At 37.0% G+C, this 22,413-nt stretch overlaps 1 long non-coding RNA gene across 1 annotated transcript in view; it reads left to right on the forward strand.

Moving 5' to 3' along the window:
* LOC143161508 (uncharacterized) overlaps positions 1-22,413 on the forward strand; it is a 49,160-nt gene that overhangs the window by 26,015 nt on the left and 732 nt on the right. The window contains exons 3-5 of the long non-coding RNA XR_012995550.1: positions 11,365-11,442; positions 12,734-12,811; positions 16,398-16,467. This is a non-coding gene — a long non-coding RNA (uncharacterized LOC143161508). The remainder of the gene's footprint in view (positions 1-11,364; positions 11,443-12,733; positions 12,812-16,397; positions 16,468-22,413) is intronic.

Genomic DNA, 22,413 nt, shown 5'->3' on the forward strand with positions numbered 1-22,413 from the left:
GAAATATTGGACAATGCTTTTCCTTCTAAAAAAAAAAAAAAGGAAAAGGAAAAAACAAAGGCAAGAAAAGAAATGGAATAAAAGTGGAGATTTTTCTTACTATGTCAACTCTATCTTTTCTTGATGTCTCCCATTTCTCCCCAAGAAAATGCAATTTGGTATGGAGCATATAGAAAAGATGCTTTAAAGAGCCTTCACAAATTGGCAGTGCATTTATTTATACACATTTCAGCCTGACTCATTACATATCATCATGAGGCTCCCCAGGCTATGCATAAAAAGAAGAGCTGGCATAAATCAAACTAGATGCAACTCTTCCCTTTCTTCACTGATTTTTCAGATTTTTTTTTTTTCCAGTAATACACATAGAGAACATATATTTTTCCTTATTACACACAAAGGGAATACCATTCCTTATATTATCATCACTCTTTCTATCCAATAATAATGGTAATAATGATAATCTTCATTGCATATGTATTTTAAAGCAGGATATAATTCTGTGGAGATACAAGCACATTATTTTTGCCATTGTTCATCTAATCTTTTGAGAATTTATTTTTCTTTCTCGTGAGTAGTTGATCTTAAACTTTTCTGTCAACTTCTAAGATGAAAAGTTTCTAGTAAACAACTCTTATGTCGTTTATCCCTCTGATTTTCACTCTATCTGAAAAAAAAAAAAAAAATTTGTCTTTAAAGTGTGTGACCTAAATGTATCTTTTGTTCTTTTCTATGAGGACAGTAAATCAAAAATAAATTCATTTTGAATATTGTATTGAGATCAGAACTGAATTCAAAGTTTTCTGAGCACTTTTTTTGCAACCTGTATTTTTAGTAATTTTTCACAAGTTCCCTGTGGGTGGTATTCTTTCTGCTTCATTTTAGGCTAGTCTCCTGAAACAATCTGTCTAGACTCTTTATGTTCAATGAAGCAAGAAAGGTTTCCCTGGAGGATGATGCATAGTACCTAAGTGGGGGTTCTGCTCTGAATTTCTCTTCAGAGAAACAGGACTATATCCCTTGCCAATGCAAGAACATGCCTCAGTTCCCTATTGGAAATAGATGAGTGTCATTAGTGAGTGTGAATACTTCTTTTTTCTTCAGATTTTTCCTTTTGTGTTTTTTTTGGGGGGTTTTGGGGGCGGTTTATTTTTGTATTTCTTTATTTTTTTTAAATGAAGATGCTGATCTTCTGGGTATTCAGAATGTATTGCAGAAGGGCTCTGCCAACGCAAGCCAAGAAGTTAGGGACTCCCGCAAGCTCTGTATAGTTCACCATATATCTGCCAGTATGCTTTCAAAGGGCTGAAAAAGCAAGGGTAGGGTGTGCCTGGGAAAAATTTGAGAAGCAAAGTAGTTTTTGGGAAGTGACAAGTAGTGGGGATATGTGAAAGAAGTTTCTAGGAAGGGCGTAAAAGGGAACTCTGAGCTTTGGGCTTGATAGACCAGTTAGCAAGCTGCTGCTTCTGGGCTTCATCCAAGGCATATTGAACTTGATTGTCCTTCCCCCCCCCCCCCCCTTTTTTTTTTTTTGTTCCTCTGCAATATTGATCAGTCTCAGTGTGGAAGAAAGTAAAGATTTAGTGACATGGGAAAATGACAGGCAGGGCTGAGGGGAGGTGAAGTCCTCCTTCAAATCTGCTAACTTATGAGTTGAGCACGAGTAGCGGAGTTTGTTAAAACATAATGCAGTTAAGATTCAGGTTTATCATTCAAAAAGAATTACGTGAGAAGAGGGGGCAACAATGATAAGAAACACCCCTTCCCCCAAACCCACTGTAGTCATCTTTTGATAAAAGAAAGATTATTCTTTCCTGAACAGACGTCTCTCGGGACTTGTCTTAGGGCATGTTTGTTCAACAGCTTAAAGATTATGCCAGAATGTGTCAAAGGAGGTGAGAATTGAATCTCACTGATGTTCAGGTTGGTAAAGATCATCCAAAATTGAAAATATTAATTAACACTGTTCTTCACCCAATGGATCCTCAGCCTGCATAGATTAGGAAGAATTTTTTCTTGTTTCCAAAGAAGATTACAAGAAAGGTTCTTTTTGGCACTGTTTGTGGTGGTACTTAGTAAATTTTTTAATTCTAAATGGTTGATGCTGTTCTTAATACTAAATGTTTTACAGTTTTTCCATCTTTTTTTTTAAAGGTAAAAATAACTAAACATTTCTTTCCAAATAGAGTGCGGCATTTATTTAAACTCTTTGGGTGAAAAATTATTATTTTTATATATATAAAAATCTGTACATTGCTACATCTAGCACTTTTGAGTACAGCTAGGATGTGTAAATTATGACTCTAGCAATTTAAAATGTTACAGCAGAATATAAAATACAAACGGATAATCAAAAACTATAATTGTTAGGATTTTCTTCTTTCAGCCTGTAAAAATCACCTGCTTAGGTAATGATAAAAGGAGATTTTGTCTTCAGGTTTTATGCAATTTAGTCCCCTCTCCCTTCATTTTTTCCTCTTCTGATAGCTTGATTTTTAAAAAATATATATTATAAATGAAGTTGGAATAATTGATAACATCAGCTATTTTGGTTGTCCTGCACTGTTAGATAACCGAAACAATTTTGGAGGAGGGTACAAAAATCAGGCTTTTGCTTTTGATCACAACTTTCCCAGCTATTAAGACAGATCGCTTCTTTTTGTAGCTCTATAATATACTGTCTGTCTCTTTGGTGTCGTCTTTGAAAGAATAAATGCACTCCAAAAGGAATTACTGCCAGGAGGGAGAGTGCTTCTCTCAACAGCTCCTTATGCAGTCAGCTAGAGGAAAGATGCTGATCCTGATGCTATTTCAGCTCACAGAGGTTCGGTGAGCTACGACTGAGTTTCAAGGCCACATGAATTTTCAGAGAATAAAGGCCAAAGGAATAGATTTCTGCATCTAAACTTGGTGAGTTGAAGATTGTACAGGAAACCTTGCATGAAAATTATTTGCTTAACAATTCCAGTTTGACTTCCAGGCTATCCATTGATTCAGGTCACCCTTCTTGGCGACGTGCTTTCTCATTTTTCAGCGCTGTTCCCTCAGCTGAACAGGGTGGAGCCTGAGTCTATAATAAATCTGTATAATTGAAGTAATATCCTTAAATTGTTTTATATTAGAAGGGCATATTTTTATTCCATTTTATGATTTTATATATATATCTATAAAAAATATACCTTTAAAAAAATTGTACTGTTCTTCAACTAGGAGTTGGTCTGAAAATATTTTTTGTTACACCTGATTCCTTGTTTCTGTGCCCAGTGTGTTACAAAGCATTATCCTACTATGTCAACCAGCATGCTTCAAAGAACAATAACTTACAGCTGGTTTTATTAATTATCGCCTTATGTAAACCTACCAGAGGTGAGCTTGGATTTCTGGAACCAAGTATCAACATGTTGTTGCTTTCCTAGTGACATAATGAAAGCTGTATATCTTCTGCATGTGGAAGGTAGCAATATCCAAGCAAGTAGGTGTAGATCTAAATGGAGGAATTCCAGCTTAATCTCTTGCTTTTGTATTTTTTGTGCATGTTTCACTGGGACCACAGTAGATGAGAAAATGGGCAGTAACAGAATTTCCCAGCATTGCTGTCCCACTTCAAACCTGGGAATGTTTACAGTTGTGTTGCGTTTGCCTTAAACCCAGCAGATCACTTTAAAGACAGTGGCTGCTTTTGAATACGTTGCTATGCCACTGTCTCTTTTCCTAGACAATGCAAAGCCTACAGGAAGGGAGTGAATCCAGACAGGGAGAGCCTTGGGAAATACGTGCTGCTTTCACTTACTGATTTTAAGGTGTTCAATCTTTTTACCTCTAGGTCCTTCTAATAAGGACCTAATATATTCTCATGCTTTTGTTGTTAGAAGAAATATGAATAAACAGACATTATAAAGAACCAAACCTATCTAGATGGGGGTTCAGACCAGTTTTGCTGGAGGAGGCTTTCTGGAAACCCATTATGCTCACTGGAGAGATCTGTCACAGCATGCAGTTCTTGCCTTATGTTAGATCAGGACCCACCAGTTTTAGTTATCTTCTCCGTTATTTACTGAGTACCTCACTGTTGCTCCTGTTGGAAAATCTGTAAGGTCTTAACCAAAAGGATATATTATATCTTTTATGTTCAGTTAAAAACAAAGCACAACCCACCACCCAAATACTTTGAAGTAAGTTTAATGTTTTCAATAATAATTTGATATACTTTTGTATGATAAAAATAGTAGAACTAATTTAATCATAAAAATGCTGTTTCTGGAGATAAGCATTCATGTGAAGAATAATTAGATTATTTTTAAATGAAGTCAGATCCTATTAATCTATTGATCTTACATTTAATAAACTTCCAGCTACAAAGTGTGGGTGAACTTACGCTACTTGTGTTGAAGCTATAAACATGATAATGGTATTGCAATTACTAGACAGAAATTATTTGCATTATAGATGTTGTTCTCTACTAAATGTCTAGCACAAAACTATTGTCATAATTCTACCCTTTTTTCAGTATTAAGTAATGTCAAATGCTCTTAACTTCAAGAGATCAAATACTTAATTTCAGCAATTCAAACTGAACAGTATTTAAATCCTCACCTGTATCTTTGGTTTGTGCTAGGCACTGTGCAGTTTTAAACTTCCAGTGCTCTAAATTTTATTTGAAAAACCTGTAGCCCAGCCATGTAAAGTTATTCAGCTGACATTAAATACACATTTTTTTGCAAGATTAGGTACTAATTTTTTTCTGTTCTCCTGCCAATATCTTTGAAGGAAACCACTCCTTACAGATGTTTATGTCTCATCTTCCCGTAAATATTGGCATTAATAAAGTCATGTAATACTATTTCTTTCTATTATTTAAAAGCCGATAAGGTAGTATGTTTCCTTACCATGTGACCTGCTGTGGTGCAATGCAGAAGAAATAGTTGACACTTCACTAATTTTGCAATGCTAAACTGTGATCTATATTGATCAGTATCCACTGCGGCTGTCAGCCCAAAGGTGAAGTTATTTCTTGATTTTTATACCGGTACAAGGAAGGGGAGAATCCTCCGAATATTTTGTGTCTCTTTAGACCCATTTCTCATCAGTGAGAATGAGTGTTGGCCACCAAATGTGCAGCGAAGTGCCACAGCAAACAATGCTGATCCTTTATAATGTTAAGAGATGGTAGATTTGGCAAGACTTTAAAGACAAGTATGAAGTGTGTTACATGACTGACTGGCATAAGGAAAAGCTTACCCTTGTTCTTATTTAGTCCCCAGACTACTTTGTGCAAATAAGTCTTCATTCAGCAATATGGAGACCTGATTTTATGCTATGATGTGAGCACTCACAAGAGACTGTACTTGTTGCCCAGCCGTGGGAGTGTAGAACATCCTACATGCTCTAATCAAATGCCAGGGCAAGAAAAGAGAGTGGGTTAGACTATTTATTTATTTATTTATTTATTTTCTTTTTTTTCCAGTTCTTTTCTATTTCACTATTTCTTGGGATGGGTAAGGTGTTTATTGCAAATCTGTTTGGGAATTTGACACCAAATTTAGTTTGCTAATGTTACAGGTAGAGGAGAGAATTGTGCTTGAATGTGTGAAGAAAACGGACGTTTAATTACACTTGCTTTTATAGCTATTGAAGTTTAGCTTTTAGAAACAGCTTATCATTGCTCCAAATAATAGTGCCTGGAAGTGATTTACTGTTGTCTTTCCATCAGTAACCGCTGCAAAGCTGACTGGAAGTGAAAAATTGAGTTTTTATTAATGTGTGTTCAAATTCCAAGGAGCTGTATTGCAAGCATGTGCATATCCATCTTTTCCCTCATTAAAAAAAATTGTCTTTAAAGACGTCATTGGGAATGGTATCTATGTATGGAAATTATGTGTTTGCAGACAAAGAATTATGTTTGAGTTGCATCACATGATAAGAAATCTCTAATTTTCTCAAAACTCGTACTTCAGAGAATTTCTGAGAATGAGTCATGTGGGTTGGGGATCTCTTGATCCAACATCTCTTGATGTTGGACTAGATGATTCCAGTCCAACAGCATTCTTCAGCTGGGTTTGGTCTAAAAAGCGTGTCACTAAAATTAACTATTCTTTAACTTTTGCTGTCTTCTAAAAGTTTCTCTTTCTCATTCAATGAAATAGCAGAAACAACATTATACAAATAAAACCATTGTCAATAAATTATCGACAAATAAGTGAATGGTTTAAATTACATAAAGGTTGAAAAATAGTAATACTTCTAGTTATTAGCCAATAATAAAAAATAACAAACATCAGTATAATCAAATTATCAGCTAAAATCTTACTTTGTTTTTCCATACCTACAATAATGAAGTGGATAAGAAAAAACAAATAAATAAAAAAGCCCAGACATGCATCTAGGGAAAGTAGAGATACATGTTCCAGAAGCTTTTACTAGGACAGACTCCCACTGCAACAAGATGTTTTTTTCTTTAATTGAATTCCTCTTCCAATCTGGTTGGTGTTTTGAACTGCTATTTAAAAGACTTGTCTCCAGGGAAACAAGATCTATGTGGGACCGAGAGACTCTGACTGACAAATTAAAGTGTGGTTGTAGTCAGAAGAAGCAACTCTGCAAAAAATGACATTGTGGGCTTACATATTTTTCTTTCTCTGGGACTTCCAGATCAAATTGGCTCAGCTGACAAGTCAATCAATGATTTTCTAACTGCCAGTGTTTCAGCTCAGTGTGGGAACTGAAAATCAAGCTGTGGTATTTCTTCCTCTTATTGCATTGCCAGTGATGCCGGCCATCAAACCCGAGATGGTGTTATTACTTACGATGCACAAGCCAAAATCCAGCTCAGTTTCCCTACTTTTTAAACAGGTAAATGATACCTGCTTGTTTGTGGGCTCTATATAGTTTACGCCAGTCTTCATCTACCTTCCCTAATTCATACTGATCCTTGATTAGAATAGTGCATTGTTTTCATCTTCTGGGACTATAAATTTATGCAATGGTTCAAACTTAGAACAGGTCAAATATGTAACATCTTTCTTGACAGATAATTTAGCTACTTTTAAATAGTTTTTTCACCAATTGCTGCTTTTTCACCCCTTTTTCCTACTTTCCTGTTATAAAGGCAGAGGGTGACTAGAAATGGAGCAGACAACAAGGTGTGGGGAGCAGGAATCTGCTGAGAAACCTGTGCAGGTTGTTGACTAAAAGATACAGAAATGTCACCTGAGAATAAGCACTGTCAAGGAGCTGGTTTAGTAAGCCAGAAAAAAAACTTGCTTAGAATGGGTTTGGGGATGAAATTTGTTACAGATCCAGAGGAGGGCCATCTCACAGGTTAACAGAGTGGTTTGTGGCTTAAGGTCAAAGACTGAAGGAGAGTAATTAATGTGTTAGGATATAGGCTCCTCCACATAACGCCTAATGGTGATACTGCTGCAATACCTGACTGCTTTCCAGAACTGCATTAAAGCCTCCTGGTCCAGGTGGCAGCCAGGAAGCTGGATCTGCCCACGGGATGCTTCCCTCCAGCCTGAAATCCCACGCTTGGAGCAGACAAGGGGCATGACTGTCTAGGCAGTGCTCACAGTTGGGAAGGACAAATGCTTCTGCAGCAAATGCAAAGTGCTTGGAATGGAGCTTATCTGGAAGAAATGGATGGTGTTAGAGGAATGTTTCTGCTATGTATGTGCACATGGTTAGGAGCTCACATATGAGACTGTCGCTTATTTTTTCAGGGCAAACTGTTGGTAGTGTTTCAAAATTGGACAAATTGGTCCCAAGAAGTGGGACCGTTGCTCAATAAGCAAAAGGTACAAAAGTCTGATTTATTTGTTCATGCTTTCACTCACAATTTTCCCTCTGGGACAGCTGTTTCTGCAGGACAGCAATTTATTTTGATAGTTTTTATTGTTTGTTTTTCAAATTATCTTGCCTTTTTTTTTTATAAAAAGAAAGGTTTAGGCCACATACCTTACATTTGGACTGGAATGGCATGAGATCAGTGAAGGTCAAGTGGGAGCTTGTTCCTCCTTCTTGGATCAGTTGAAAGTTTATTGAAAATGCACTGTGTCCTGAACAGGTGAACTTCACCTTTATGGTTAAAGAGTGAGCAGAGTTGCTTCTGCATGACCTTTTCTGTAGAGCTCAGCTGGATATTTTATCCATACTGACCTCAGCTCAGTAAGCGTACTGGACCAGAGGATCAAGATACTGAATTGATATTAAGCTAGTCTTGATTTTCTACAGAAACGAATGAAAGACGTGCTGAGAGGCTTACCCTCCATATTGCGAGCAGATGAAATGTAGCTTTATGTGCTAGCTGAGTTCTCTCCCTTCTCATGCATAGTGGGAATGGTTGATACTTTTCACTGAATGCCTATGCAGTGACAGTTGTCTTGTGGAAAATATAAGTTTAACATAAGCACTCTTTTTAATGCTTGAGTTGGATGAAACTTAATTGTACTTAACCATTTCAAGCCAGAAAGCATATTTTTTAAATCAAATTCAATAGGCTTTCTTTGTTCCATTGAAACCAGTACTCATACTAATGATAGCAATCTTGTTTCTCTTTTTTTTACTTGTTTTGCAATCTATTAAAATAAAACCACTTTTAGTACTATTTTTCAATCAACCATTGTCAGATATTTTATATTTTAAATTTCTTTACGTAAGTATATCATTATTCCAAAATGATCCTTTCTGCAGATGTGTTGCACTAAAATTTCCTCCAATTATTACTTTTGACATCAGTACTTTATTGAATTAGCTGTTTCCAATTTAATTATACTTGCTTCATTGTCTAGGTCACCTTTTAAACAAATTCATATCAGTATGAAATTGCTGGTATTACTGAGTAGGATTGTGATGGTTCTATTCACATGAAGATAATTTCTCTTTTTTTTGCTCACATTCGGGAAAGCTGAATTAACATTAATTCATTGAAAGTGTTTAGAAATTTGTTATTACTGGTAGTAAAAATTGATATAAATAATGTTTGCTTGTTTAGTTTTCAAAAAATATGGGGTACAGTATTCTAATTAAGTAATTTTTAGTTTAATTACTGTTCACTCCGGAAAGTGAAAAGATGAGGTCTTTTTTTTTTTTTCTTTTTTTCTTTCTGAGAGATGCAATATATGTGAGGGCTTCATAGAAACAATCAAAAACATTGGTCTTTACTTGGAAGAGCATAAGGTATTGAGCACTTATCCAGTATGTGTTTAAGCCCCCAAGCACATCTACCGGACTTGGATGAAAATAATTATAATCAGAGTTGTTTCAGGATTAGGTTTTAAACTCAAATTTGGCACAACAAATCGTTGCCATAAATAAATGAGCCCAAATGTAGAAGGACAGGTTCAATAGTAGAACAGATGTAACTGTAATGACCAAATAAATTATAACTGTAATAAGACCATGTTGGTACTTCAGACTCCTTATAAACATCTTTACAGTCCCATTATCCTTTCTAGTTGAGACTTGTTTGTAAGAGGATTGTATGGAGGATATTAACCACTGTTGTATTAACAAAACCAATGCTAAGCGGTTAACCTACTATTACTACTACTAGTTCTTCTACTAAATGTTTTGGGTTTTTTTTTCCATTGTAGATGCCATATTGGCAGGGCTTTGGTGCAAATGAAATATAGGTTTGTATTAATATCAGTTTGTTAGCTTACGTGAGTTTGCATAAACACCATTATTTACATCTGTTTTTCTTTCAACAATTTTCATTGTAATATTCTTATAGTCTGTGTTAAAATTTTAAAGGTTTGGGTTTTTTTAATGGCATAAACATATATGAATGTGTTTATATGTATATATATTTGTGTGGTGGTGTGTATGTAATATCAGTTTTCATAGTGCAGAAGTCAAGAAAGCACTGGCTTTCAGCCTAGCTGCCTAATTTATCAGCCAGAAAGATAAAGTTGAAAAAAATCTTTTATATAAGGCCAAGCCATGAAAGATGGCCAAGCCAACAAAGAAGAGATGCCACATTAGTGGGTTTGTTTTGCATGTTTTTCTCCAACTCAGGTTTCTTTAAGCACTGCTTTTGTATATTTATGTGGTATAAAATCTCCTCTATCACATGTAATGTCCCTTAGCTCTATGCAGGTGCATGTTCAATACATCTGCAAAATGATGACCCATTAATAACCAAAATGAGTGGCAGAGTCTGACTGTCCTCCCCTGTGGCTGAAATTCAGAGTTTTGAGTCCCCATCCTGAAGGCTTTCTTCCACTGCTTATTGCATTTATTCATCTACCAGGAGAGTGTGAGCAAGGCCTAACTCTGCTTTAAGAGACTTGGTCAAATCAATATCATGACACCTGGAGCGTTCACTCCTGTAGCAGTGTTCCCACGGATGAGTGCTTCTATGAAAGCAAACATAACACTTATTCTAGGTCACTGGACATGTAGCAAACAAATCTGATCCAGGCTGGGTTTTCTGGACATGTTGTTCATCCCCATGAGAGATAGGGAATGATCTGGTTGCATTATACTGACCTTCAGTCAAAGGGGGTAAGTGTTTACTCTCATTTATCTCAAGTTATACTTAGCCTGGCAGAAATTTTCGTATGTACCAATGTTTAATTGCCAATGCTATTAAAAAAATACCTTGGGACTGATAGACACATTATTGCCCACTTGATCTTTGGTATTTGCTGTATATCCAGTGATCTAGGAAAACACTTGTTTCTTATGGAGCCATTCTCCACTCTGTCAGAGAGATGAATCTGAGATGATAGAATTAGGAGCTTAGCAATATTCCTCGTGCTTAGCTTGAAAAAAGAGATGTTGGGAAAATCTTGATGTGTTTCGCAGGAAACTTTGACAATTCATAAACAATAACAACCATGCCTTTGAAAAATGTCTCCTCTGAATTCGTGGGAAAATTTGAAGAGGGTGGAAATTTCTTCTAAGGGGAAAAAAAAATATGTAAAAACAGTATTTAATTTACATTGACACAATTCATTTGGCAATTCAACCATAATAGTAGTCTACAGTATGCTGTTAGGTTATGTTATGCCAAATGATATTTTAAGGAATAAAGCCTTTTAAGTAAACATAATTTTATTATCCCAATCTCCTTGTTATGCTTGTTTCTCTGTAGGTGAAGGTTATACTCAAACTGACTATTAAGTATTTTTGTTTCAGTCAGCAGCTGCTGAGGTTCAAGGGAACAAATTCATTTTGGAAACCGTGTGTTAACGTGTTTCCAAAAGGAACGTTGTACAGATCGTCTGTTTTGTGGGACATCTAAAAATATTATACGTTATGAAGTAGAAGAGAACCAAATTTCAAAATGTCAAAATCTCATGTAGACCAAAAATTCTCCATGTCAATCAGCTCTGTTCATTATGTATCTTCTGACTTTTGCAGGCAAAGAGCCTTTATCGCAGTCCCGAGTCTTCATGCGAACAGGCCTCTTGTCATCAGCGGCAGGCAGGAGCTGATGAGGTAGGGGACAGGAGTGATCATGCACTTAAAAACCACAATAGTGACATCTGCAAACACTTCTGAATGTAAAAATCCTGTGCTGGGGATTAAGAAGTATAAACTTCACATTGTGTGTAAATAAGGAACTTCCAGCTGATGTAGTTTCTGCTTGATATACGGTCTCTGTTCTTCATGATAACAAAGAGACTGCTCTGCCCAGAAAGACAGAAAATGCACCTGAAACAGCATCTGACCTCACAAGCTGAGTGTGGAGGTCACTGTGGGAAATGGTCTTGGGTCAGCGGCAGAGCCTGGAGCAAACTGGACCATGCAGAGCCTGGGAAAGTTTATTTTCTTCCCCTAGCTTTACTCTGAGAGCCAAAATGTTTTAGTAAAAGGTAGAAAATAAAGGAAAAAACCACACAACAGATAACTTACCAGAAAGCCTGGTAAAATAATGGTTATTGAAAATTAAAATAATATAATAAGGTGCTTTGGACAAGCATAGGAGGTCAGCACTACCGACCCCACTTAAAACTATATCACCAGTAAATAAGCTGTTTTATGTTGGATTCCCTTATATTTGTTTGGATAAATGCTTTAATTTCACTGACGAATATATTTAATAAAAACACAACCTTGACTGGATGCCTGATGTTTCCAATCTTATGGAGAGATTTAATAAATGAGGCCCTGCAACTTTTATTTAATGTCTTCAGGTGGTAAATTAACTACAAGAGGGCTTCCCTATTGTTCCCTGAAAGCAGTAAAAGCAGAGGAAGAATTAAAAGCAAAACACTAATTTAAATCTGAGTGTAAGGGCTAGAGAGTTCAAAGAGAGCCTATCCTTGGTGCACAATAATATTCATATGAAGGCAGAACATTATAGAAATTAAATTTAAATATAGAGTATATATTTGAATAAATGAACAAATTAATTCATGAAGTATAGCTAAGTGCAATGCACTTTGAATGATGGAAATTAATCTAGTGATTTTCTGATAGAAACTATTTGTCATACAGTCACAAACAACATAGTTTCATTGCTTTACTGTTAAAACATTCTTTGCAGCTGAAACTAAGAATAAAGTTTGGGGCTTTTTATGGCTGTTGGTCTGACTACCAGATCATCAACTGATGCAAAGAGGTGCCTGCCCCCTGAAGTTGGTGCTGGCTGGCAGTTAAAGCAATGGAATAATAGTTTTGGTTTGGTTTGGTTTTTTATGATACATGCTGGATGAGAGCAAAGAGAAAGAAATTCCCTTTGCTCTGCCTCATGTTCATTTTTTCACCTGCCTCTTGTTCTTGACAGATGCATGAGAAGGGGCTTGCAGGAGAGGATCAACAGCTACACAAGAGATGAGATCTCGCCTGGCTGGGCGATGGACAGGTAAACATGTAAGGATCGCCAGCAATACGCAGTAGGGAAAACATGGAGGGTAAAAGCTGTGTAAAAATGTTTTCAAAGTGCATGGGAGATGATCACAAGGACTGCTGAGGTCTGGTTTCTTACGGTTTCTAGCTGAGTCCTCATTACGGCAGCAACAGCATGTGCACTCCTTTAGGGGGTATTTCCATGCGCCTCAAGTGCCTGTGAATGGCCCCAGGGGTCCCTCTGCACAGACCCCTCTCGTGGGGGCTCACGGGAGAGCTTATTGCAGAGACTTTCCCTTAGTAGGAGGCAGTCATGGGGCATCTCTGCTCTACTCAGACATATTGTCATGAAATTCAGAGGAGTCCTGCCCTTCCGTCAAATACTGCCACGTTGTCCACTGTGTTCAGTTCACTGTAAGGAACATGACAACATAAGCATCTCTTCCTGGGGAAGCCGAACTAAAAAGTAATGTGACAGACAAAAAGACAGAGGAGGAGGGTGCAGATGGGACCAAAGGGGTGGGGGAAGACAAAAATACCAAAGTTACAGAAAGAGACATAATGCCAAGGCCTGGGAGAGTCAGACCATCTGGTTCTGTTGCAGCATCTCTACGCAATTGTCTCCTCTCGTCGTTTCTCTTTGTCAGCAAGAGGGGATAAACTATGTGAGGCGTAACATGAAGGCTTTGGTGTAAAACAGATGATGAAGTAGCCTGCATTAAGAAAAGCTTGTTTTATTCACTGTAATTTGCAAAAGATCTCTCTCAGCAATACAGACTGTGACAGCGATTTGCTATATGCAGATTTTTCACTGCAGCAGTAGCTATTTGCAACCCCTTCTGCGTGTTTATAAAGCGAAACCTTGTGGATAAACCGTGAATCCCTTGAGCAAAGCAGTGCCTGCTAATGTTTTACGCATCTGAAGCCTAGTTAAAGCTAACTGGCATTACAATAAATGACCCAGCTGACCACTTCTCCCAGGCTGTATGATTGAGGAAAGCTGAGCCAAAGGTTGCTCCCAGGGACCAGGGTGGTTCAGAGAGTTCGTAACAGAATACAAAGCCTTTCGCTCCCGAGTTGCCTGCCTTGGTCCAAAATGACAGAGAGAGTTATGTTTGTATGGCCTGTGTGCTAAAAATGGATTGTTTTACTCCAGTCTGCAGTACAGCTGACACATCATAGCCATAGCTGCAGGAAGACTAATGATCCCGTGTTCATGCCACATAAACCACCCCTAGCGACTTCTTTAGTTTCCACCAGGTCATGATGGACATGGCTTGGCACCTGTAGGTAGGAGTTTGCAATGCCATTACCTCTTCTGGAGCTTCTGGGGAATAAAGAGCAACTGTAAGTCTTGGTCAATCTGGCACCTTTAATGGGCACTAAATTGACTTAGAAGGGATGGTGAGAGAAGCATTCAGGAAGCATATAATAGACCCAAAATGATCTTCATGCCCTGGAACTGGAGTTTCAACATTTACAACAGAACGAACATTTTACGTGAATACAAATTTCAAGTGAAACAACTGTGGGGAGAATTTTACATTCAGCAAGCTGCTGCCGGGCTGATAGGAGAGGGGAGTGCATACACAGAGCTGGGTGCAAGTTTTGCATTTAATTAAATGGGAAGCCTGCATGAAGGTTATGCCATCTCTGTAAGAAGACCTGCATTTTTTAGCATTTGACATGCAGCATTATAAGTAGAATGGTTAAATGACAGCCACAATAACATGTTATATTGTTCGTAGCAGTCAGGTGTCAGCAAAATGGATTGATTTCTATTAGGGAGCACTAAAGGTGTATTGGATTCAATTGAATGAAGTAAATGTGCTGTAATATCTCTCTGAAGTTTCCTGCATTTTCCTGTAGTGGTACCTGAGAGAAGTAAAAATGTATGTGTAAATACAGATATTAAAGAATTAGCAGAGTACAGATACTGAAAAATTCCTGTCTAGGAAGCCCTGTGGGAACCATATGCTTGTTTATTGTTTCCGACCCTTCTGGACAGGATGCAAATTTCTACACCTATGATTAAAATAGTGTTTTCAAAAATGCTCAAGCAAAGATGCAGCTGCCACAGAGAATGCAATTTTTTGTTAGACTGACTTTAACCATGTCAAGGCATTAGAAACAAAGTGAATTTCTTTAGCCTAAGTCAGCAAGGTTAACATAAATATAATGTATTTTTTAGTGCTACTAATGTGAATTTGCTTTAATAAAATAAGAAAAAATATCTTGTTCCTCTTATCCAAGACTTCTAAAATAGCAAGGCCTACGTTATCTTGAGGATGAGAGCTCTGCAGAAAACAGAAAGACAATTCCTTTCCCCAAAAGAATAGTTTGCTGCTATCATCAAATTCTGCTGCTGACACAGACCCAGATGAGCTCTTCTTGCTTTGGTATTTAGTTCATACATTTTTAAAAAATCTGCTGAATTGGCAGTGAAGGTTTCTGTTCAGGCTTTGTGATAATGAATTGGTACCCTCTTAGTTTAAATCTAAGCAGTCATCTAAACAAACCCCTCCCAGTCATGTAGGCAGCCTATTTCGTATGCAAATATAGTCATGCGATATCAGAAATTTTAAGTATCTTTTTAAACACGTGCACTCTATCCTCAAACTTACACATCTTACAGGCAAAATAACAAAATCTCCAGTATGCACTCTGGCACTCCAGGAACCTGATTTGGCTTATTCTGGTGTGACTTGCTCTTATCAAAAGTTCTTTGTTTAGACAGTATTGGCATTTGTATAGTTTCCTTTGGGTTGACTTTTTTCCATGCCATCTCTATTTTTATACTAAGGTAATCATTAAGCATTAAAACAATTGTCCTACAGCTGCTTTCAGTTGGAAGCTGGTACGGTATGGTCTCAATTCGCACTAGTAGGACGTACACAAAAGGTTAGACTTGAATGAAAAGTTGCAATCTATCAGAATTCAATGACTTGATGGAAACACACCCCCAAGAAAATTTTGCAATCAATCAATGGTGATAGTGAGCAAGATCTGAATTTCATCTGCAATAGGTTTGATCTTGAAATCAATAGCAGAGAACTTTCCATCCTTGCAGGCATTCATTGGTGGACACAAAGAATCAGAACAATAAATTATCACCTCATATAGTCTCCTTGATTATTTTATAGGAGCGAGGCACTGCAGAATACTATAATCTTTGCCACAGCAGCACAAAAAGCAGAGCCAGAACCCTGCAGAGAAGTACAAATAATGAAAACAAATGTTTTTGCATCTCTTAGGGTGAGCAGTAAGTTCGCTTTGTCTGATGCATAGTTGAGGTAATTACAGAACAAAATAGCAGCAAAGAGATATGACAAAAGTTGAAAATCAGTGCTTGCTATGGGAACTATTGGGTGTATTTTGACCCATGTGCAGATACACAGACCTTCAAAGTTGGGCTGGATACCCACAGCATGTTCAATTTTACCTACTGGACACAGCTACTTACCTTGAGCTAATGCTTGTAGTGGGGTGATTTTCAATCCATTTCTTATTGGGAAAGCAAAGGATTGATTTCTATTGATAGTCTGGGCCTTGCTAAGTAAAAAAGTCCTCTTTATTTGTGCCCTTTTTCTGCTCCTGTTCAGACATATGACAGCTGAGATATTTTTATTGCTGGTTCCTATTCCTGAATACTGCTGGTGTGGAAGATCAAAGGTAAACTGTCTTGATTTTTCTTCTCTTATTAGTTTCAAGCATTTGAATATGCTGCTATTAGCCAAATTACCAATTTTTGTTATACTGTGTTATCTGTGATCTTATCTATTTCCTGAATAGAAGAAATAGATATTTGAGGTGGTTATTGTATTTTGTGATTGTTATCATGCTTTTATAGAAGAGTAACTCACTTCACTTGGGTTGAGATGTTTCTGATTTACATCATGGAAAAAGGAGAGATTGAGAGAGAGAGAATAAGCAGGCCATAGAGTTTTAAGGATGATATCCATATCAGATGATAGTGGTCCACAAAGTAAACAGGATAGATACAAGATATTAAATCAGAGGAACCAATATCTCAGTTTTATTTCTTTTGAACTTTGAAGCTTTCTTTTGTCACAGTTATGAGGAAGAAATACTGTATGCTCACGGAAACAGAGGAAGGAAACAGAACTGTTTGTATGAACACAAATGTGGTTTGAGATTTATATTTTTTCCCTCAAAATGACAGCGAGAGCCCTTACAGATGCATCTTTAAAAGCTCAGAAATCGAGTTATATGCATCCTAAATAGCAGAAAAATATAGAAATAGTAGCGTTATGATTTTGTGGCCTTTTCCTGAATCAGTTCCAAACTGAAACTGCAGATGCCAGAAGAGATCGATTAGTATGAATATCAACACTGTAACTGAGAGACTCAAAATAAGTAACCAAGAAAATGTCAAAGAAAGAGCTGAACAGAATAATGGTGAGACTAAAACAGTCATTAATACTGAAAAGCTAAAGTGGGATAAAAGGGGCCATGAGCATTACGGTGCAGCTACCCATGAAGCCTACAACAGTTTTGTAATTAAGAAGCCATTAGTGGTGTAAATGCTGGGTAGTGTTATTCTAACTCCTACATCATGTCAGTTAAAACACCATTAATATGTTTGATGCATTATGAGGTAAATCAGAGATAAACTGCTCAGGTCTAAGAAGATAAATTTATCATCTTTTATGCTTTTATAGAATTTCTGGAGTGGGGGGAGATTTTCACTACTGGTGCTCAATGGGAACACTATGTTCTTGCCCAGCTTTCCAGTTCACAGAGGTTTGGACTGAAACTTGGGAGAAAAGGGTTTGGTTCTGGGTTCTGCCATAAGCCGACTGAGTGAGCTTGTTAGTCATTTTTTTCCCCCAATAAGTCTAAGCTTTTTATGTGTGAAAAAGAAAAAAAAATTGATTACTATATATAGTAGTTGGAGTATTAGAGGTTAAAAATGTTGTTATTCAGATAGATCTAGATATATATATACACACGCACACACATTATCACTGAAATCATTGAGCGTCACACTTTGAGAAAGTGTCCATCTGTTTCCTACTTCTTTCAACAAGATACTCTCATTTATTAACATAGGAGGAAATGGAAGCAATTGCAGTCCTAGTTTTAGCTTAAAAAGTTAAACTGATTTCAAGTGTTCTATAGAACGCTCTTGGTCAAAAAACTGAGGGAGTTTAAAATACACATATACCCACTGGATAGCCACTGTCATTAGATATCACAGAAGAGTTGGAACAAACATTAACAGAACTTAAACATGGATCTAGAGATCTGTAAGTCCCAAAGGTACAGATCAATAATAAATTAATAAAATAGTTCAAAACCACGCACAAGAATAGTTCTCAAAATTGGCTAATGTACCAAAATGATCTTAAAGGGCAAACCAAGTGTTTCAAGTAGAAAGCAAGAGGAAAATGGGGCTCAGACTTTGACAACTGTATTTTGTAGTGTACTGCATGCATTTTAATACAATAAATGAAAACATTGTTCGATATGGTATAACAGAAAATGGATGAAATGGTACACATTTCACATACGTAAAAGGCTTTCAAAATACTTCTCAAGTGTAAGCCTTTCTCTAGTGGCTTTGGATGGGAAAGGATGACAACAGTTCAATAGTCTTGATCTTGAGATTTATTTCTCCATTTAACTTCTCTGTTAATTAGGTCATTTTACTAACTAGCCATTTATGTGACGGATGATTCCTAAAGTAAATGCAACAACAGTCATGCACGCTTGGAAATACTTTTCAAGAAGATCTGCCAATATTGCAGTTAGGGGTTTCAGGGATTAGTGATCAGCTGATTAATATGTACATTTACATTCAAAATGATAACAGCCTGTGGTATTGAGATGTCTGGAGTTCACTCTGTTAACACGTGGTCTTTTGAGCTGGAGAATTGCCTAAAAGGTACCTAACTTAGCACATTGTCAATAAATAGGTATGGGATTTTATCTATTACTTGAAATAATACATCTATCACGTAATAGTATTATTACAATAGACTGTAATTGATTCTAAGAAAATACATATAACTGTGCCAAGAATTACTGTAAAAGAAAAGCCAAATATATGAAGTTGTTATTGCTTTTCTCTGTATGCCAAAACCAGTGTTTCAAAAACCCTGTGGCTTCAGGGAGTGAAAATCTGGACCCCTTGAAGTCAATGGGAGTATTGTTATTAAATTCAATATGACCAGGATTTCACCTTGGGTTCAGGCACTAGGAGTTTAGCATGCAGCAGGGAATGAAGGCATTTCGCTCTTGATTTATGAAATACTGTGTCAGATTACTGGATTGTTGCTGGTTTATGTTAACAAAGACGGGGTCAGACCTTTCTGTTGAAAACCCCCTGATCGCTGCCCTTTGATCCAGACCAAATCTCTATCCGTTATTAGCAACATGGGATTTACAGAATGGATCCGAGCAGTTACGATTCCACGTGAAGAGCATCGATATGAGAACAGATATTACACTGCAGCACTGATAAAGTTTAAGTGTAACTACTGATACCCAGAAAAAATGTGACTGCATTAAGCAAGAAAGGAGATCCCGTCCTTTTTTCTCTTGTACTCTTTTCCTCAGCATCCGCTGGCCGCTGTTGGAGATACAGAAGTAGTTCAAGCGAACATGTTTGGACACTGTGTGGCAGTTCTCATCTCTATAAGCTTTTGAGAACAATATTCCCCCTTCTTTCTCTTTTGGTTAAAAATATGGAGCAAAAGAGCAAATATGTAAGTCATGAGCAACTCTGTCTTCCTGAACAAGGGGGATAGATAGCCCTGTTCTCAATACACGTGATATGGGGAAACTGTGGAATTTTACATGCTGTCAAGATAATGATGTGGCTTAAATACTCCAGGTAGGAGCAAGACAAGCTGGAGAAAGTAATGGTGATTGATCACTTATTTCTAATAGTCTTTCTTTAATTTCTAAAACACGGACCTGTGTCAGCCAAGTAAGGGTCAGTGCTTTTCTAGCACTTGCGTATATACATGCACGTTTGACATTATGCAATTTGAGTCACATCCTATATCTGCGATCCCTAGCATCTATTTTATTTAAACCATTCAACTCCCAAAACAGTGTCCCTGCTTTTCTGACCCATTTCTTAAAAACCTGCAGTTCCTCTCCAAATTAAGTGGCAAAAGCAGCTAAACACGAGGCAAGCCTGGGCTTGCTCTGTACGCCTCCTGCCCAAGGCTGTGGTGCTTTTTGTAGCTTTTTGATATCAGCATGGGCTGCTTCCCTGCTATTTTCCAATACTGCCTTATCCTTAGCTTCAGGAGCACTTACTTGCCATTAGAAGGTGCCAGCTCTAGCCTTAAGACAAAATGGAAAGATAGAAGGGACGCAGAGAAGGGCTGTGTGGTGAGCGCTGGGTAGAGACTTGTTGGTGAAAGAGGTCTGCATGTCCTCTTGGTCCGCTGTTTTTCTGGTGAGCATTAGCTACTATTAGCCAAACTGGGGGTTCCTATTTGTCTGGGAACATCTTTGATTTAATTTCATGTAAGTCATGAAATACACAAATAATAAAGCTGTATGAACTATATAAATATAATTTAGTGCTTTGAGCGAACTGTCCCACAAATAACAAAACAAAGGAATCAATAGACTCCTGTTTCAGTTGTGGAATGAGACATTTATTATTAAGTAATGGAAAATAACAATGCAAATAGGATTATCTCCATTGTCAGGGTTCATCAGGGTGAACATGAAACCTGAGTGAATTTGATGCTTGGAAAGGGAGTGCAGGTATGCAGAATAGTTACAGTGAGTTTAGTCCCTGCTCTACTGTGTGCCCTGAGGCTACCCTTCAGCTTTCAAAGAGGGCATTGGATATAGGGGGGGGGGAAAAAAGGAAGGACCATCTCTGTGTTTGTAACAGAGAAAACCAGATTTCTGGATAAGCCTAGTGCAGTTTCTCAGCTTGCAATTGTCTTGCATTATAAACTCTAAAGATAGCATTTCCACTATTTAAGCTAAACTATGGTAGAATAAATATCTTTTTTTCCTTGACCTTTCAGTAGAATTATTGAGATTATTTCCTTTTAAGAGCGTACAGACAGAAAGGCTATAAATATGGAAATATTCTTATGAACTAAATATATGTTATTATATATAAAATAAATTAAAAATTCTTTGAGCTCCTTCCTGCTTCTGTTGGAAGTATCAGGTTATTTTGGTCCAGACAAAAATTTAACTTAAGAAATTAAACAAAATCAACATCTCTAAAGTGCCAGGTGTCTTATTCATATATTTTCTTTAAGATATGCAATGAAATTGCAAGTGGATCAGAAGACAGTTACTATAGTAAATTCTGACTCAATCAGAAGATGCTGAAGGGTTTAAATAAATGATTTTTTTTTTCCCCTTTGTGGAGCAAAATTGAAATGATGAGAATGCACAGTAGTCCCAGACATTTGTACATGCTCCTGAAGTTGCAGTATTTCTGATTATTTTCAAAATAATAAATGACAATGAAGATCTTTTCTAATGGGAAAGTCATGAATTGCAGAGAATACTAAAAATATCTTTGTAGTTTAATACTGGAATACTAGTATGTTGTTTATGGCCATATTTTTCTTTTTAGATTCATATGAAATTTACTATTCTGCAATTTTTTATCAAGGCCTTTTTAGATTCCTTATGCAAAAATGAATGCAGATTCCTCAGGTTTGAAAGTTTTGGTGTTTTTTTTTTTTTTTGTTCTAGAGATAGAACATGGGATAGGAAATAAAGAAGATATGGAACAAAAATTTGAAAGCCAATGTATAAAATTTGCCTCAAGGGATTTGTAACCACTTTTACACAGCATTTGCCCAGAACTATTCGCTGTGGGTTGTTTCATCATTTTACAGTCTTATCAGTTAAACCTCAATACTGATGTAACTTCTTGGAACAGTTACACTGTCCTTACTCTATAAATTTACAGAACATTTCATCCTCAGTGTCAATCTCAGCGTGATGGACAGTATTTTGCATCATAATGGTTTTCTGAATGTAAAAAAGGGCTGACTAATTTATATGACAAAGCCACTTTGCTTGATGTTTGAATTAATATCTATTCAACAGGCTCAGTCTGAAGCTGGTATCTTGAGAAATTAACAGAGATACAATCTATAATCCCACTGGTTTTGCACATATTAAAGGCCTATAAGTTGTAGATGATGCATCTGTACCTAGAAATCAGTATGTAATGTGAGGGATACCCAAGATTTGTTGAAATAGATTCTGAAAGTACCTGAGAGGAAGGCTGTCTTCCCAATTGCAAAGTTACTCTAGCCTCCTAGCAATACTGATTAAAAAAAAGAATAAGGAAATAGAGTACTAAGGGAAAACCATGAAGTTCGAAAGGCACACAAGATGACACACAAACTTGCAAACCCATGGAGTCCTTGATCTCTAGTTATTAATAAGGTGCTGTGGAAGTTCATTTACTTTCTCGGTGGTATGTTTGTGAGGTTTTTTTCCCCCTCACTGTTCTCTCCTTACTCCCATTTTCATGATCTTAACAATGTTGACAAATCCTTTTTATTCAAGAGTTAAAAGAGAAAGACTATTAAATTCCATGAAAATAGCTGCAGAATGTTTTCCTAGGCATAAGTCCCAAGGAAGTCT

This window comes from Aptenodytes patagonicus, chromosome 6 (genome assembly GCF_965638725.1).
Source record: "Aptenodytes patagonicus chromosome 6, bAptPat1.pri.cur, whole genome shotgun sequence".
Lineage (NCBI taxonomy): Eukaryota > Metazoa > Chordata > Aves > Sphenisciformes > Spheniscidae > Aptenodytes > Aptenodytes patagonicus.